A 6,913-nucleotide genomic window follows, 5' to 3' on the forward strand; every position below is an offset into this window, starting at 1 on the left:
CATTTGGTATCGATAAAAATGGCAATTTGACAATAAACAGATTTAAACCGAAAATGCAATCTAACGCACCTGCAGCTGCCGTACAAGCAGTAGAATTTGATCAAGATTTGGATGAATATGTTGTAGACCAACCACCCCCAGACGATTTAACTGATCAGGTGGCAACATGCAACATGTTAAATACAATCTTTGCAGATGCGCCAGAAGAGTTAGATTTGCAAACAATTACGGCTGCCTTGCAATTAATGACGACCACGCCCTCTGACGAAGAGGAAAATTCTGCATCGGGAAACGAAAGCCACTAGGTAGCCAAGGGGCAACTCCTAGTGCCTTTAGAGCCCCCCCAGAATCAACTATAGAAAAATATACTTTCGTCGGCGATGGTTTAAGCCATTACATAAGGCGCGGCAAGACAACGTTATCAGACGATTTACCTGAATATTTACGTGACCAATTAGCACTTGAAGAATTACACCTTAGGCTGAAGAGAGCTAAGTTCCCTAAAAATTCACACTTTATAGTTTCTGCAGGACAATTGGAATTTAATTTTTCGCGTAAACCTTACCATGTCATTGAAACACAACTACACAGTATCATCGACTCACTACTCGACAAGGGTGCACAAAGCATAATTCTATTATTCCCTCTGATGAAACCACGTGTACCAGGAGAATTCGAAATAAAACTAGCACGTTATATTGACTTTAAGAACATATACGTACGTGTAGCCAACAATCCTAAAGTAAAATTCTTACGTACACCAGCTATGAGCTTTTTGGAAACAGAAATCATTCATAGCCAGGGCAAACAATACACCAGACCCAAAGTTGGTGCACGCAAAGAATTGTTGCCAATAGATCAGAAATTCCACTATGTCCCTTCACTAAAACGATATTTTCCTTCAATCACAGAGTACCATGATATCCGCAAAATACTTATTTCCGAAATAGCACGAATCGAATCATTCAAAGAAAGAATGGCGGCACTTCCTACTTATGCAGAAGTAGAATACCTGGGAAGTGACACCACCGAAACTACAACCACAATAGAAGCCCCAATCGGTCAAGTTTCAACGCTTAAAAATCCAAATTTACGCAATAGACTCAAACCAGAAAGAAAAATTAAAAACGCAATCCATAATCTCTTCAACGATCCTGCAATCCTATCAGATTCCCCTACAATTATGAGTTTGGGCGAGTTATTAGTCACAAAAATCAATGAACAACGATTTCATAAAATAGTCAACCAAAACTCAAAGAAAAAACAGAATATCAAGTTCATTGATGCGATAGACAACACTTCACTCAATAACGACGAGCCTGACCCAGCCACTTCTTCGCAACTGGTGACTCAAAAAACTAATGACCCGGCGTGTGTCGTACCAGTCATCATTGGTGCGAGAAAAGTTGCGTTACAGCTCGATACAGGGGCACTTCCTAATGTACTTTCTCGTTTAATGATCAAAACATTCCTGGAAGAGGCTCCAAATTGGATGAAGTTTATCAAACTCAAAAAACAAGTCCAACTTAGATTAGCTAACAATTCACTCATTCCATCTGCCAATTATATTGTTGAACTCAAAATGATACTTGGAAATGAAACGATAAAAGTGCCATTCTACATCATTGATGCACCTGGTCAGACATTTATTATGGGTAGAATTACAATGGACTATTTGAAAATGAAGTTGAATGTCCCTAAACGACTCATAAAATGTAGACCAGAATTTTGTGAAAAATTCACAATACCGTTCATGCACACTGATGAATTCCAAAGTGCATTGACGGTATTCTCGTTGGTGGCTAATGAACAAGAATATGAAACATTTTCCGAGGATATGTCAGATACCTACTATACCATCACTGAACAAGAAATTTTTGAAGAGCGTAGATTGGCTCAACGTACTTTTAAAGAGAATTTACGAGCTGATCTAAACATGGCTGTTGAAAATGGATCAATCACATTACAACAAGCGATCCGCGGGTTCGACAGACTACAGCATTTTGCCGATATTTTTGACCTCAACCCTGGTAGATACACTGGTGAACAGGTGAAATTCACGTTTCAAGAAGGAAATGAACACCTGAAACCATGGAGAGGAGAAAAATTTCGACCCAGTAAAAAATTATTGCCTGCCTTACGCAAAGCAATAAATAAAATGCTCGCTCTTGGCATAATTCAATATTCACACTCATGCTATATAAACACCTTAGCACCTGTAGTTAAGAAAAATGGAGATATTCGTTTATGTCTCGACGCCGATGAACTCAATAAATTCCTAGTCAATGTCTTAACTGAGCCAAATACGATCGCAAGTATGCTCTATGACAATGCTGGCGACAAGTTCTTCTGCACCCTTGATTTCACCGCAGGCTTTTGGCAGTTAATACTTGACCCAAAATCACGACAATTTACCGCATTCATAGTCGAAGGGCAAGTATACGAATTCATCAGCCTACCATATGGTTTGAAGATTTCATCAGGTGAATTTGTACTCATGATTAACCAAGTCATACCCAACGAAGACGGAATTACAAAATACGTCGACGACATAAAAATATCAGGAACAACTTTTGAGGAAACTATCAAAAGACTCGAAAAAGTTTTTCGATTAATTAGAGAGCACGGTTTGAAGCTAAATCCAACAAAGACTCAATTTTTCAGAAATTGCGCTGATCATCTTGGTTTTGTAATTTCCGATAAAGGAATTGGAAAACAAAGTGAAAAAATTAGAAAATTAGAGGAATTTGAAAAGAAACACACTAAACGAGGAAAATTCTCTCTATCCAAAAAGAACGATATCTTGGCTTTAGTTGGCAACACGGGCCTCTATAGGGACTTCATTCCTGAATATTCACAAATTGTAAATCCCATCTACCATCTTACGAAAGGTGACGTACCTGTTGAGTGGACAGAAAAACAACAAAGAGCCTTTGAGACCCTGAAAGCTGAATTCAAGAAGGATTTTAAACTACAACAAGCTCCAAAGGAAGGTAATCTGTTCTTAGACACTCAACTCTCTGATGACTCAATGAACGGAGTTCTATTTTATATGGTTGAGAATGACAAACGAATCATCATGTTCATCTCGATAGCATTTAAAGAGCATCAGAAAAACTTCACCTTGTTTGACCGAGAAATTATGTGTTTGGTAAAATGTGTTCAGAAACTCCAAATGTGGTTACATGGACGACGAGTCCATGTGAGATCGAACCTTTTACCAATTATCAATCGATTTAGAGAAATTGCTCAAACCCACCGAAAGGCGGCTCACTGGGTAACTGTGTTAAATTGCTACGACATTATCTATGATATGAACTTTTCTAACAAGACCCTTTACAAAATAAAGGCACCTGAGCTAGAAGTCCACAATGTTGAAATTCCAGATGACTCAGATCCAACAGAGCTGGAACCATTCGAACCTCAAACTGAGCCATCGGAACCTTATTCACAAGAATTTGAGACAGGAATTGCACCCTTGGAAGTCAAATTTCTTGCTGAAAACATTCCTGAACTTCATAAACGTCTCAGAAACATTTCATCATACCAACAGACAGATACAACGTGCAAAAAACTCATCGAAATTCTTGAGGAAAGTATCCCGGCAAACAATAAAAAGCAAAGAGATGCTCAGAAAAACAAACTTTCGAAATTTGAAATTTTCAAAAACGCCAAAGGGGAGAAAATTCTCATGAAAAAACTAGAAAATGGTTCAAAAGTACCATGCCTGCCTAATGAGCTTTTCTACGATACTGTTGACTACCTACATTGCGTATATGGCCATGTAGGATCTACCAAACTCGACGTAATATTTCGTAGAATATTTTATCACAACAATTCACTGGCGTATATTCGCGAAATAGGCAACGTATGCATTGTCTGTAAGGTCAATAAGAACTACGCAAACCATAAGACTATTGAATACGCTCAAATAGAAGCTTATGCCCTTGGAGATGTTCTATCTGTGGATTTGCTTGGACCCCTTCCTGCAATGAAAGATGAACCAAAATACCTCTTGGTCGCAAAAGATGTCTTTACAAACCGGACATGGTTAAGAACATTATATAACATCAAGAAAAAGTCAGTCTGTCAGCAAATGGCTACAATAATATTTGACATTGAAAGTCATAAAGTGAATATCAAGAAAATAATAACAGACAATGGCTCACAATTTATCTCTAGTTCTTGGTACAATTTACTCGAAGAACATCACATTCAAGCTGCTCACACCAGCGCATACAACCCACAATCTTCATCTGTGGAAAGGACGATGCGCTGGATTGGAGACAAATTACGAGTAAAAATCAATAAAAACCACAATCCATTACGTTCACATTGTGGATGGCAAGAATTAATCTCTGAAATTGAGGATGAATTGAACAATACACCAACATCATTTGGATTCAAACCCAATGAAGCCTGGGGCATCGCAGATGTTATTGGATTACAAATACCCCAGACAAGTGTAAAGTTCAACTTCAAGAAAGAACTCATCAAGATTCATGAAAAAATGATAAAACGCGAAATTCCATCTGTTTCGACTGAAAAATGTCTTGAGGAAACATTAAACCCCGACATAGACCTAATATTTGACACAGACGGTTACGTCCGTGTCACAGCGGACGGAGCCTGCTCAAAAAATGGTGACGCGAATGCAATTGCTGGAATAGGTATTTGTTTTGCGCCAGACTCAATTTTAAATATTTCTGAACGTATAACGAGCACACAATACCCAATTTCGAACAACCTTGCGGAATTAATTGCAATTCGTACAGCATTGCAAGTACTTAAAGAAAATGAGATCACAAAAGTAAAATTATTGAGTGACTCGAACTACGCTATAAAAGCGCTCAACAATACCTGCTCATTATGGCAAACCAATAATTGGAAAAATTCGCGTAATAAACCAGTCCATCATGAACACCTATTTAAAGAAATTCTCGAACTTCGTAAGGAGTTTGAAAAAGTCGAATTTATTCATGTTTTTGCAAGAAAACATGAATTTACAAACATCATCGCTGACTCGTTGGCTAAAAAGGCTGTCTATACTATTGAACAAGACACTCTAAAAATCCAAGAAATGACCCACCGTCAACTGGTTGAGACTTTTATTCGAGAGAAAAGAAGGTTGAAGAAAATTGAAGAAGAATATGCCTTCAATAAAAGTCACCCAGATCCTACATTCTTCAAAAAGGGAGACTGGGTCTTAATGGCCAATCATAAACAATCATCTTTTGCCAAACAGACTTCTGGCAAACTATATGAAAAGAAAACTGGACCCTACATCGTTGTCCAAAGAAATGGCCATAACTGCTATCTTTTGGAACCAACCGATGAGGATGAAATCAACAGAGTAGCAAATATTCGCCAATTGACTCTTTTTATTACAAAAGAGAACTTAGAAAAATTGAGAAGCGAAGTTTGCTTCAAATCTAGCATTGATTCGCGCTCGTTAGAGCAAAGAATCAAAGAATTTCTCACTGATTATCAAAACGAATCTGAAATCGACAGTGAAGATGATGAATTATACCTTGATTCAGATCACGAGGATGACACCGAAATTGTAATCAGTAGGAAAGATTTTCGAAAAGCATCTCAAGTGGTCCTACAAGAAGTAGCAAAATCAGCTCGTGAAAAACGTGCTGAGGCACGAAATAAACGACCTGAAAAGGCGCAAGCTACAACACACGCGTCTCAAAATTCAACCCTTTCTCAATCCCAACCTTCCACTTCAGGGGCACAGGACGGACCCCCTATTACGATAAAAAGAACGAGAGGCCGTCCACGTAAGAATAGGGCAACTGAATTTTCATCCCAAGAAACTATTTCAACCTTGGACGATAGCCAAGACAGTCAAGATAGCCAAGATTCTGACGATGAAATATTTTTGGATGCTCCTATGGCACCCCAAAATTCACCCGATAATGACCTTTCCAATGTTCAAAACCCATTGGATACTCCACCTGACTCTGCTATTCCAGAATCGCAACCTAGCGAAACTCTAAACGCTCCTAGGGCAGGGGCAAGTGCTCAAAGGCCTACATCTCTGCCAACTAGGACACGATCTGAGCGAGTTCTCGCTAAATTACGAACTAAACCCGCTACTCACTGGAAAAAACAGCTCGAGACAAAATTCCTAAATTATGTATCTGATAGCGATCAAGAGCCTATCGCTCGGTTCTTCGAAATGGTTCCTGATGAAAAATCAGATGATGAAGGAAACCCATCATGGAAAACTTAATGCCTTGCAAAAATTCAATACTCTATTGTTGCGAATTGGAAAATGTGCGAAAATTACCCTATCATATGTCCTGACACATTTTCTGATTGCAACAATAACCACATATTACTTCTATCACAACAGACATGCGACAAGCAAAGCATTAAGAATCAGAAAGTGTAGATATTTTCAAACCCCATAACCCCTTCTGTCACTCTACAGTGGTATGTATACTCGTATAGCTACAAAACTACGATCTAAATCGCTTGGAAGTACACTGAAAATACCTCATCATATGTCCTTGTGCATTTCCAAGCAATAATGCTCCGAGTAGTATAAACTCAAAAATACGCAACCCAAACTGTTTGGGAGTATACAGAAATTACCCTATGTCCTTGCGTACTCCCAAGTAATCAGTATACAAAATTATCTTATCACATGTCCTCTTATATTCCCCAACAAATACATATCCCTTTTAATGTAACGCTTAGAATCACATTTGATTAATAATTCATTTTTTCTTGTCTTCAGTGCATTTTATACACGTAAGCATTCTAAAATACAGACGAAGAACGATATGTCCAACTCGTAATTCGCACCCTTGGTAAAAATAGACACATAACAGGTAGACGAAACCGGAACCCCACTGTGCCATGTACGAATACAAACATCAACAACAAGTCTTCACATCCT

This window comes from Planococcus citri, chromosome 1 (assembly GCF_950023065.1).
Source record: "Planococcus citri chromosome 1, ihPlaCitr1.1, whole genome shotgun sequence".
NCBI lineage: Eukaryota > Metazoa > Arthropoda > Insecta > Hemiptera > Pseudococcidae > Planococcus > Planococcus citri.